At 49.8% G+C, this 12,990-nt stretch overlaps 1 protein-coding gene across 9 annotated transcripts in view; it reads right to left on the bottom strand.

Moving 5' to 3' along the window:
- Positions 1 to 12,990, bottom strand: part of LOC120371203 (apolipoprotein L6-like) — a 71,917-nt gene that overhangs the window by 54,696 nt on the left and 4,231 nt on the right. The window lies entirely within an intron of this gene.

Raw genomic sequence — 12,990 nt, 5'->3', positions numbered from 1 at the left:
TGTTTAACACTTTTCCTTTCACCGCACCCCACTCACCAGTGTTGTCCTTGGTCAGTGGAGACTCAGAGTTCAGAGGTGCTTTCACATGAGTACATCTCCCAGGTGGGGGGCAAGAAGGCACCTTGCTGGTTCCTCCAGCTGCTCACTGTTCACTGGCCACTGATGTTCATTGTGCCACCGTTCACTCCATTGTTCTGTTGCCAATGGCCCTGCACAGTCATCTTCTGCTGCCACCTGCTACTGTGACCTCTGCGAGTTGGTCTCTTGAGGTTCCACCCAGCTCTCAGTGATTTCAGCTGAGCTCTCAGTGGGGTAACCTCCCTACTAGTGCAGTCTGGGCCATCTCTTCCACAGAAACACTGTCCCCACAGCAGGACTAAGCATTTAGACCTGATTATCAGTGATTTCAGCTGCAGTGGTCACTTAACAGAACAAAAGACTATCTATGGAGCCTAATCAGCCCTGTCTTTAAACAGTGGAGAGGGACAGGTCCCCACCCCCTCTCTTGATGCCCTCAATCAGCACAGGCTAAGTACAGTTCTACTGCCCTTTACTCATACAATAAGAACATTTCATTCCCCCCCCGCCGCCCCCCCGCTCCGCATTCAAGTGATCTGTAACCCAACCCCAGCCAAAATCTATCAGTTGGGCAACACAGCTGTTGTTTGCTGGATACCTAGGTAGATTAGGTGTGAATGTAAATACAATCTGGTCCTGAAGCCTTCCCCCCAGCCCCAGCTCATCACTAGCTGTCAGGGAGAGCTCATTTAGACGTTGCTTACAAATCATCATTTGAAATTATTAGGTTGGCCAACATCACCGAAATGAATGCACTGACGTTGTCATAAAAAACAACAGCTGTATAAGGAAGCTAGTCTATGTTCATACTTTTCAAATCTATTATACTTTTTCAGATACACATATTTTTATCATACACTGTATATGCTTTTAAAGTGTGTATTAATGTTTCAATTTCAATTCGAATTTCCAAACAGTCACTAAATTGTCATGTAACTAGTTCACAAAACTGCGGGGGGGGGGGGGCGGGAGGGAATTGGGGAAATTGAGGTGAGGTGTAGGGAAATCACTGGCCCAGCTCCACAAAGGTACTTAGATGCCCCAAGCCCAAATTTAGGCACCTAAATGCCAGGTTTAAGTTCCACTTCAATGCCCAAAACTTCTGCTGAATACTCAGCAGATAAGTTTGGAGAATAAAAGTTCTATTAGCACCGAAGTTTCTGCCTCTGGGCATGCGTCCTGCTGCCTCACTCTAAGCATCCACATGGGTGATCTAACCATTGGACTACAGTGTCTCACTCTCTCTTGCTGGACCAATGATTGTTTGACTGTGGATAATTTTAAATAGTCATTGGGCCAGACACCAAGAGAATTACTCTGTCCAGTGGTCAGGGCACCCATCTGGGAGATGGGGGACCCCTGGAGGCCAGTCCCCTCTGCTCCAGTTACTCTTATTATTTATCCACAGGAGAACAGCTTTAACAGGCAAAACTGAGGGGAGTTGTGCATCAAAAAATCCCAGAGCTTAGTGGTTAGACACTCTCCTGAGAGGTGGGAGACACCTGTTCAAATCCTTTTCTGCCCTCTGACAGAGTGCAGGGATTGAATCTTAGGCTCTCACCTCCCAGATAAGTGCTCTAACTCCTTGTCATAAGTAGTTAGTTAAGGGTTAAGTTCTACCTGTAAAGGGTTAACACAGACCTGGTGAAACACCTGACCAAAGGACCAATCAGGGAAGAGAATTTGAAAATCCCAGAGAGCGGGAACTTGGGTCTCTGTGTTCTTTGTTCTGTGTTCTTAGCCGTCTGGAACTACACCAGCCCAGACGCTTAATCAAGTCTGCTCATCTTTCTGAACTAATTTCTTCTAGTCAAGCTAGTGAGTATTAGAAGTACTGGGTAATTTCACATAAGAATCCTGTGTCTGCAATTCTGTGTGTTTGTATTGATTATTTGTAATTTTGCCTGTATTGTTTGTACTGAGGAAAAGGGAGAAATTTCTCCAGGGATTAATAAGATTAGATCCTATGAATGTCTATCTTGGATTCATAGAGATTGTGTATTTTTTTCTTTTTTTATTCTTTTAATAAACTCTTTTAGGTTCAGGACTTGGTTAAGTTCCTTACCTGTGGATTCAGGGGAAGGAAGCTAGGCGTCACTCTGTGGAGACAAGGGTTGTCTCCAAGCAGAGAAAGCAGGGAAGGGAGAGGGAAGTGAAAGGAATCTTTCTCCCTCTGTGATTTGATCTGTGCTTCCCCAGGAAAGTCTCTGGAAGGAGGAGGGGGGGGGAACAGAGGGGTGTCTCGATTCACCGAATCAATCGAGTGGTGGCAGCGAAAAGGAAACCTACCCTAAGGGTTAGGGTGGGGGGAGAATACATGCGGGTCCCCATCTTTGAACCCAAAAGCTCAAAGTGGGGGTGAGACCCTATGACACTCCTGGATAAAAGTTATAAGGTGGGCACCGGCACCTCCCCTAGTCCCATCCACCTCCATTTTGTGTGGAGCCATGTAGGTGCCTAACCACAGGTGAGAGGGCTGGGTCTTACGACACACTGATGGTCAGCATTTCCCATGGGCTAGCTTAGGCAGCTCCCTGCCTAACATGTTCACTTTTGTGGATCATCACAAGGCACTTCTCTCTCCCTATTCATTGTATAGGCAGCCCAGGTGCCTAAGTCACTCTTTGTGGAGCGCAGTAACGTTCCTGGTGCCTAAAAAAGTTAGATGCCTTGAATCTCAGCATTGCTTAGTGTTGCCAGGTGTCCTGTTTTGGACCAGAATACCCAGTCAAAAAAGGGACCCTGGCAGCTCTGGTCAGCACTGCTGACTGGACTGTTAAAAGTCCAGTCGGCAGCACAGCAGGGCTAAGGGAGGCTCCCTGCCTGCCGTGGCTCTGCAGCTCCTGGAAGCAGTGGCATGTCCCCTCTTGGCTCCTATGCTTGGGGCAGCCAGGGGCCTATGCATGCTGCCCCACACCCCCAGCACCGCCTCCGCAGCTCCCATTGGCCAGGAACCTGCCCCCTTTGTGAGTCCCTGGGTTTGGCCCAGTGCCTTCAGCAGAGCTGGGAACAGAGTCACAGAAGCAGCCCACAGCACAGACCTGCCCTGGGAGCAGGGCTGTAGCAACCAGAGCCAGAGGGGCCAGAGAACAGCCCAGGGAGCTGGAGGCAGAGCAGCAGCAGCCGTGCAGAGGCAGAGTGGGGCAGTCCGGAGCTGGGTGTGGTGAGCAGCTGGGGAGTGCAAGGGGGGGACCCTAGGCAGTGGCCCCAGTGCAGGGAGTTGCCTCAGCCAAGAGGCTCTGCAGGCCAGACTTGGAGGGGGATCATAACCCTGACAGGGCTGGGGTGACACTGGACAGAAGGGTCCCTCCTGCCATCCAGAGCCTGAGAGCGTGTGGCCACCACCAGAGCAAGTGTCCAACCCGCAGCGTCCCTGCAGCACAGCCAGGGCCTGAGAAGGAGGCCTGGGACCTACAAGGAACAGACTGTGAACTGCCCTGACATCGCAGAGACAGTGTTTCTGATGTTCCCTGCCACAGAGAGGGGTGATGTGTTTTCCTGTAACCTTTCCCATTTTTCCTTATTCCTTTTTAAACTAATTGTTAATTAAATAAACTGTATTGCTTTAAATGGCATGTAATGATTAGTGGGTCAGGAAAGCATCCAGTGCACGGGGAGCACCCTGGAGTGGGGACACCCTAGCCCCTGACCTAGGTGACCACAGCAGGGTTGGGGGTCGAGCCCCCCAGGAATCCTGGGCCCAGCCTTGTTGGGGTTACGAGGACTCTGCCAGACAGGAGAGTGGAAGGGGAGCCCTTGAGGGCAGGGAGGCCTCTGGGTAAAAGAAGTGGGAGCGAGGACTCAGATCCTTCCGCTAGCCCATTTCACCGGGGTAGAGCAGAAGCCAGGAAAGTGCCCCACAATAGCAGGACCATTCCCCCGCTTACACAGAGAAGCTGAAGTTCTCCCAGCCATCCACTCAGACTAGGGGATTCCAGCCCTCCCTTCTCTCCAGACAGGTTTCTGGGAAGAGAGTCTATTCAAAGTCAGTGACCTCACTGGCAGATAGCCCAGTGTCCCAGCAGGGGAGAGTCATATAGTTGATGTCCCTTGATGGCTCTGTCAGCATCAGCTTTCTAGGAGGTTCCCCCATGCCCTCTGCAGGAGCACACAGCATGTCCAGAACAGCCTGGTGTTCAACACCACCTTTCTCTTAACCCAAAATGGAGGCTACAATGTGAAAGGACTTTCACAAAACAAATTGGCATTTACAAGTTGACACTGACATAGTCCCTATCACAATGCTAGTTAGCGATTCATGGGGTGGGAGGAGGGACATACCCCTGGGAACCAAAAGACAAGGTCAGGTTTGGAAATAGACTGTCAGTCCCCATGCACAAATAGACTGACAGAGCAGACAAGTCTTCTGCATGGGTTCTGCATTTGTACAGCAATTGCCTGTTGGGTCAGAATCTCATAAAAATAACTCACACATGGGCTAGGGTTGCCAGGTGTCCAGTTTTTGACTGGGCGTTCTCGTTGAAAAGGGACCCTGGCAAGCACCGCTGACTGGGCTGTTAAAAGTCTGGTCTGTGGCACAGCAGGGCTAAGCTCTGCACGGCTCCCGGAAGCAGTGGCATGTCCCCCCTCTGAATCCTATGTGTAGGGGCATCCAGGGGACTCTGCGCGATGCCCCAAGCACCAGCTCCGCAGTGCTCATTGGCCAGGAATCGCAGCCACTGGAAGCTGCAGGAGCGGCGCCTGTGGACAGGGTAGTGCAGAGAGGTGACTGGCCATGCATCCGCATAGGAGCCAGAGGGGGAACATGCTGCTGCTTCTGGGAGCTGCTTGAGGTAAGCACTGCCTGAAACCTGCACCCCTGACTCCCCCCTCAATCGCCTGCCTCAGCCTAGAGCACCCTCCCATGCTCCACCCCCTGCCCAAAGCCCCGTCCTGCACCTAAAACCCCTCAGCCCTGGTCCCACCCCAGAGCCTGCAACCCCAGGTGGAGCCTTCACCCCCTCTCACACCCCCCACCCCCTGAGCCAGCTTGGTGAAAATGAATGAGTGCGTGGGGGTGGGGTGGGGAATGGAGTGAGTGGGGGGGGCGGGGCCTCAGAGGAGGGGCGGGGCAAGTGTGTTTGGTTTTGTGTGAGCAGAAAGTTGGCAGCCCTAACATGGGGGCTGATGCATCAGGCATAGGTATTGCCTGCTCTATTTACAGTTTATCTAGCACCACATCATCGGGGGTGGGGTGTGTGTGTGAGTGAGAGAGAGAGCGCTATTTTTTAACTGAAGTAAGCAGTCAAACATTTTGCCCCCCTCCCTTCCAAAAAAGAATCTTCATTCCACTTTGTTGAAAGGCACCCAGTCCAAGTTCTTTCTGTCCTCACAGGGCTGGACTCAAAGTACAGATGAACTGACATGACTCTGGGAGCCAGAAATTCCTCGCTTGTACTTGCAGTCTTGCTGCTACCTCTCTGCGCCTGTTTTCCCAACTATAAAATGGGAATAATTACCTACCACACTGAGGGCTTGTGAGGGTTAAAGTGATGTGTGTACACATGTGAAGAATGTAAAGTATTTATTATGCCAGGCAGGTGGCATGTACAGCATCTGGTGTCATGTCTATAGGCACTCAAGACCTGGCACTTTTTGTAACTGGCCACAAGATGGCATCATTGTGCCTCACATCCCACCATCTGGGCACCTAGAAAAAAAGAAGAGTAGGATGCATGTAGGTGGCTAAGAAGCTACAGTCATAGCATCCCCATCACAACAGATCTTCCAGGAGGGAATGTTAATCAGCCTCTTGGGGAGCCATTTAACAAACACATGGGTAGTGTGTATAAGAGGCCAGAGGAGGCTAAGCCTCCCCAAAAATCCAGCCCACCATCTTTGGCATGCACTGCTGCTGAAAGGGCGCCTGGGCCGTGGCCCTGCTTACGCTGTGCCCCAAAGCTGCAGTCACACTAGTCCTCTTCCCCCCCGAGGCCCCATCCCTGCTCTGCCCCCATGGGGACCTTCGGGGGGTGGGGGGGGCGAAGAGGGGTGTGAGCAGCCAGCCAGGTGGGGGCTTGGGGAGGGTGAAGAGGCATGAGTGGTGGGCTGGGAGGCACCTCAGGGGAAGAGGAGTGAGAGGTGGTCAGGGAAAGCCTTGGGGGAAAGAGGGTGAGGTGCGAAAGGCGGGCGGGGGGGGGATTGGGGGAAGAGACAGGTGGCAGGGGACCTCGGGGGAGGGGGCCAAACAGGGCTGTGGATCACGGGCAGGGCTTCAGGGGAGGAGGCTGAGCGGGGGCAGGCCTTGAGGTGAGGCCATGGTCCGGCGTCCCCTCCAACCTCCCCAAATGGAGCAGTCGCAAGCCACGAGTGAACAGACACTCTCTGACTGGGGCAAGAAGCTGCTGAGAAACTTGACTTTGCATATCCTGCAGAGAAACATGAGAAAATCTGCCTTGGTAGTAAATATAGTGAGGAAAGAACTGCCTCTCCCCCGCCTAAGCTCCCCACCCCTTACACACACACACCCCAGCATTAACTCTCCTCCAGCCAATTGCCAGAGGCTATATAATCTTTTATCTTTACCTATCAACATTTGCAGAGCTGCGTCACTAACAATTCAGAGGCCCAGCCAGGATTCTTGGCTGTGGATCGGCTGGAGAGCATTCACATTTAAATTCTTCAAACCAGACTACAGCTCTCACATGCCACACAGAGGCTCAGTGCATCATTGACAATGTGGTCGATCTGAAGGTGCAGGCAGCGATTAGTTCCATAGTGTCCTCCACCCTGGCCAGCAAAGCCAGCTCCAGGAGCCAGGCGTCGCGGCGGGCACTTGCTTGTCTCCTGCCCAGCAGGGTACAAACCCCACGGGCTGCGCCCTGTGGATGGGCTGCGCTCCTGGACATTCGCTCCGACCACACCACACCACTGCCACGGACGGCGCATCGCGTGACCGCGCCGGCTGGAGATAGATAGGGCTGCTGGCCAAGGCACCGCCTGGGGCACCACCGGAGCCCCCCCCCACCTGCTGCCCCTGCCGCCCTTTCGCCTGGCACCTGGCACAGTGCCCGCCTGCAATGAATGCCCTGCCCATGAATCTGTTAAAAAAAAATATGAGTGTATATCCAGAGTGACTGCGGTGAGGTAAACAGTGGCATTTACACAACACAAATGAGATCAGACTCTTCCTTCTCATTCTTACCTCTAAAGCTCTGCTCAGCTCTGCCTCTGCTAACATCTCAAACTGGTCTCCTCCTGCTTCTCCTATGCTCTGCCCCCACTAGTCTTTACTTGATGCCCCCTTGGTATCTTTCTCCCAGGCACAACTTTGATGCCACTCCCTGTACCTGGAAAAGCCTCAGTCCCCTTGAGCACTGAACGCCTCCCCTCTCTAAATCCCTTCTCAGTTCTCCTGGCTCTCTTTCACTCCATGACAGCTGCACTGGCGTCATCAGTAACCTCACTCCCATCTGACTACATCATTCATTGAAACAAATAACCCATTGCAGATCTGGTCAGACTCCCTCTTGCAGGCCACCCACCAAACAGCTGTGGAGAAATCCAAACCTCTGGAGTCTGAACACTACTCCCTCCTGAGAGTGGTGACCTTGCTGTCCCCTCCCCTGCCCAGCCCCATTACCAGAGCTGACCCCACAGGCTCCCCCATACTTAAATACACCTTTCTCCAGAAATCCACCGAAGGTGTGAACCATCTGGGTTACTGCTTTACTCTCTCAGGGTTGCACACGGTAGCTGCATCAGATAATACTCTTACATTTTGCCTGGAGGAGTTCTACAATGCTGCTGGTCTTTAATAGCATGAGAATTACACAGAACTTAACAAAATAAAATAACCCAATTCCCCACACTCTAGCCAACCCTTCCCTTGGGAGTCCTATCTGTTTCCAGATAGGTGGAGGTCCCCTCCGCAGCAGCTGCTCTGATCTTACGCTAATGAAAAATGGTCAAAGAGATTGCCAATAGACTGAGCAACTCCTGCCCTTAATAGCATTCCAGTCCCTCTGTCAAGTGACTCATTGATCAGCCCACTCAGGTGCTCCACAGGCCCTTACCAAGGTGACTTCATTGCCAGGTGACCTCTCCCGGATAAACCATTTCTCCTGCTTGGGAGCCAGGCTATTGTATAGAGTTATTCCATTTCAATGGTCGGCCATCTGGCTTTATCATCCTGATACTGTCAGCCTTGTATCACTACCTTGTTGGAATTTCAGTCCAACCTGGCGGTACAGGGGTAACAGAGTAGGTAAAGAACCCCACAGCCAAGATGGAGTCAGCAGGCTGACACAGATACAGATGAAGCGTTCATAATCTCACAGAGCTCATAAATCGTACAGATTTCCCCCACTCACCACACCAACATTAAAACCAAACAAAAATAGAAAAGAAACATGGAACCAAAACATACAGAACTATCTCAGTTCGTTATTGCTCACTCTCCCCAAACCAGCTTTCCTTTCACATTTTCTGTTGTCTCCCCCTTGCACTCCTATACTTCTCCATAGATCTATTTATTATTCTTGAGGAGGGGATTGTGTCTTTCTGTCCGTACAATGTAATTCATATTTATTGGGCTAATGCCATAGGATGGGAGAAGGATCTTGGTTGCCAGCCATCAACTAGAGATATGTACTAACTCCAGCATGGGTTATTGGCTTGATGCAGGAGTGGTGAAAATTCTCTAAAAGTGTGTGTGTGTGTGTGTCGGGGTGGGGGGTCACAAGCACCTGAACGGTGGCCCCACCCCTGCTATCCCTTTGCCCCTGAGGCCCTGCCTCCACACCATCTGTTAGCCCTGAAGCCCCACCCCAACACTGCCCCGTCTCCCTGAGCCCTGCCCCTCACGCCACCTGTTCCCCTGAGGCCCATCCTCCATGTCACATCTCCCCCCACAACCTCCTGCCTCCACTTGCTTGTTCTTAGGGCTGGTAGAAAGTGGGAGGTCATATCCCTCCCACTTTTAAAAGTGATAGGGCCATGGCCCTACTGCCCTCCCTGTTCTGGCACCCCTGTCTTGATGCATGAATTACTGGATTAAATTCTAAGGCCTGTGTTGTCTAGGGTGACCAGACGAGAGGAAGAAAATATCAGGACACATGAGTGGGGAGGGGGAGCGGCGGAGGGAAAAAATGAAAAAGCCGAATGCTGACGGTCGGGACACAGGACAAACACCTAAATATTGGGACGTCTGGTCACCCTAGTGTTGTTACAGAGGTCAGGCTAGTGACTCTGCCTCAGCTTCCCCATCTGCAAAAGTAGGGTGTAAATACTGTATCTATACTGCGGAGGTGTTATGAGATCTAGAAATGGTCACAAAGTGCTTTGAGATCCTCAGATGAAGGACAGAGCGTTGTGGTTATTTCTCATTGTGCAGGTATAGAACTAAATAACTGTTGTAGTGACTGAACAGCGACACTGGAATTTGAGGGCTCCAGGGGATAGGCCTGTGAGGGAAAACAAGTATCCAGAGGCCCAATGCGTGTACTTTCAATGGGAGGTAGGTGTTATTTGTGCCTATGGACAATCTCCCCCTGCATGGATGGGGGAACCTTTCAAGGTCCCTTCCAGTTCTATGAGATAGGTATATCTCCATATATTATAAGAGGCTGCATTTGATCTTTGTGACACCAACGCTCCTCTGATTTCAAAGCATTTGGGGCTTCGCCCTGCTTGGTGCTGAGCTCCTCACCACCCTCACTGACTGGGCCCAGAGTTGAGGAAGTTCCCCACTGTCTAAGATCAGGTCCTTAAGTGAGCGGCAAAGCCTGTCATTTGTCTTGTTCAGAGCTCCACTCACACCTGAACTCCCCGTCTCTCTCCTAGGCCCCCTTCTCAATCTGGGACTGGTTCCTATCAGGCAAGGTGAAGGGGCTAACAGTCCCAGGATACGGCAGATATATAAGAGGCTTGTTTGACAGCACTGGCATTCTGCCCTTTTCACTGAAAAAATGCACAACAAAAAGCCACCTCATCATCCTCCTTCAAATCCCTTCTTAAAACTCCACTGTGCTGTGATATCTACAAAAAATAACCCTTGACAATGGTTAAGCAGCTGTTGTGCTAAGACCCCCGCTGCTCATCATCCTGACCGCTGTTGTCTCGTTGTTTCCATGTTTCTCCCCCTCATCTCGTGCTGTAGGCACCTCTTATCCCTTGTATGATTCTTAGAGTGTCAGCTCCTTAGGGGAAGGGCTGCCTTTTAGTGCTGTGTTTGTACAGCACCTAGCACAATGGGGTCTGGGTCCATGACTAGGGATGCTAAGTGCTATGGTAATGCTACTAATAAATATTAGTTAGACCAATGGCTCCTCTAGCCCAGTATTCTGTCTTTTGACAGTGACTAGCGTCAGATGATTCAGAGGGAATTAACAGAACAGGGCAATTATCGAGTGATCCTTCCCATGTCATCCAGTCCCTGTTTCTGGCAATCAGGAGTGTAAGGACACCTAGAGCATGGGGTTGCATCCCTGACCACCTTAGCTAATAGCCACTGATGGACCTACCCTCCATGAACTTACCTAATTCTTTTTTTAACCCAGTCATACTTTTGGCTTTCCCAGCACCCCCTGGCAACAAGTGTCTCAGGTTGACAAAGTACTTCCTTTTGTTTGTTTTAAACCTGCTGCCTATTAATTTCATTGGGTGACCCCTGGTTCCTGTGTCATGTGAAGGGGTAAATAAACTTCCCTATTCACTTTCTCTACAGTCCCATTTATGATTTTATAGACTTCTGTCATATCACCCCTTAGTCGTCTCTTTTCTAAAATGAACAACCCCAGTCTTTTCAGTCTCTCCTCAGATGGAAGCTGTTCCATACCCCTAATCATTTTTGTTGCCTTTCGCTGTACCTTTTCCAATTCTAATATATCTTTTTTGACATAGGGTAACCAGCATTGCACACAATATTCAAGGTGTGGGTGTATCATGGATTTATATAGCAGCATTATGATATTTTCTGTTTTTTTAATCTATCCCTTTCCTACTTGTTTCTAGCATTCTGTTAGCTTTTTTGACTGCCACTGCACATTGAGTGGATGTTTTCAGAGGAATGTCCACAATGACTCCAAGAGCTCTTTCTTGAGTGTTAACAGCTAATTTAGACCCCATCATTTTGGATGTATAGTTGGGATTATCTTTTCCAGTGCACATTTCTTTGGACTTATCAATACTGATTTTCATTTGCCATTTTGTTGCCCAGTTTCCCACTTTAGTGAGGGCCCTTTGTAACTCTTCACAGTCAGCTTTGGACTTAACTATTTAGAGTAGTCTCATATCATCTGTAAATGTTGCCACCTCACTGTCTGTCCCCTTTTCCAGCTAGTTTATGAATATGTAGAACACCCTGGGTCACAATACAGATCATTGGGTGACCTTGCTATTCACTTGTTTCCATTGTGAAAATAGACCATTTATTCCTACCCTTTGTTTCCTATCTTTTAACCGGTTACTGAATCATGAGAGGATCTTCCCTCTTGGAAGGCTAATATCAGATGATGTATTATCAAGTATTCAAACAGGGCCCATTTCTGCTCCCCTGATAACAATGACAAAACTCCTACAGAGTAGGACTGGGTCCAATTCAAAGCAATCTTAAGACACTCTTTGTTGATGATCACACAATGTTAATGTTTGAAAAACTGACTATTTCAGCGCTCCAGTAAAACCCATAAATCTGGATTACATATATAAAAAAAAATCCATCTAGAAGCATATGCCCAATTAAGGGGGAAATGTTTCCAACTCTCGTCTCTTGCACTGACTTTGTTTTTTGATGGTTTATTTTTAACAGACTCAGTAAACTCATACACACTGACTGCCCCTGCTTAGTAGGACTAATCCCTGCTTTTTTTCATAGCAAAACAGCTATCCTTTTTCTACCGCTGTCCATCCCCAAAACTCCTCCCAGGCCAGTGCAATTCAATGGTGATTAAGACCTGTCTTTAATGGAAGTTTAGCGGGTTAGACCCTCTCTTCTAGTTAGCTTTCATATGCTGACAAGCATGATAAACAGAGAGAGTTCAAGGTGAGATGCGACCATTGTATTCAGTCACTTGCCCAAATTCAGTCAGAGAATCAGTGGCACACCGGGGAATAGAACCCAGAAGACCTGCCTCCAAGTCCACTGATCTAACCAAGAATCAATGGTGCTGGTTCCGTCTCACCCAGATTTGAACTGGAAACTTTGGATCTTCCCACTCAGAGTTTTCAGTCTTCCACCAGATTTCAAATGGGAACCAAAACCAGAAGGCCCAGACCAAAACTTTGGATCTAGTCACTCCCAAACTTTGGAGAGGTCCAGATCTGAGGTTTGCCGCTCAGAATCACCTCTAGTGGACCAGATGTCCCATCTCTCCAGGACCAGCCCTTGGCAGGAGCGATTGCCTCCACAAGCCCATTGAAGAAGATGCTACTGTCAACCCGCAGCCATGACAAGACAACCCCCTCCTGCCTCTACATTGTACTGTAAAGCCTCTTCCATCTCCTGCAATGCAGGCCTGATCCCACAGGATATCTTCATTTATTGGGGCAGAGGGATCTCACAGGTACTTCTTTGGCCTCCTGCCTCACAAATGCCCCCAAAGTGCAGTTATCCAGTGCAACCTCAGTACAATTGCTTAGACATTATGCAACATTTCCAGAAAAGTCAGCCATCTTTCTCTCCCAGCTCTGTAAACTACACCTGTTCCAAGCAATAAAAAGGAGCCACGCAGTCATCAAGTGGAAAATATTTTCCCCCTCCCCCTCTTTCTTCCACCTACGAGGTATGATTCTCAGGCTGCACTGTACGGATTTGATTTCCAGCGAGTCACTTATTGCTGGCAGAACCTGCCTCTGCTCTCTCTCTCTCTGCTCGTTGGATGAGTGACACTAATCAGTGGTGTGGGAGGTAAGGAGGAGATTAGCATTGCTGGGATTGACAAGCCTCACTCAGTATAGCAGTGGATACCTGAA

This window comes from Mauremys reevesii, linkage group 1, assembly GCF_016161935.1.
Source record: "Mauremys reevesii isolate NIE-2019 linkage group 1, ASM1616193v1, whole genome shotgun sequence".
Lineage (NCBI taxonomy): Eukaryota > Metazoa > Chordata > Testudines > Geoemydidae > Mauremys > Mauremys reevesii.
This window is presented reverse-complemented; position numbering and strand designations above follow the sequence as displayed.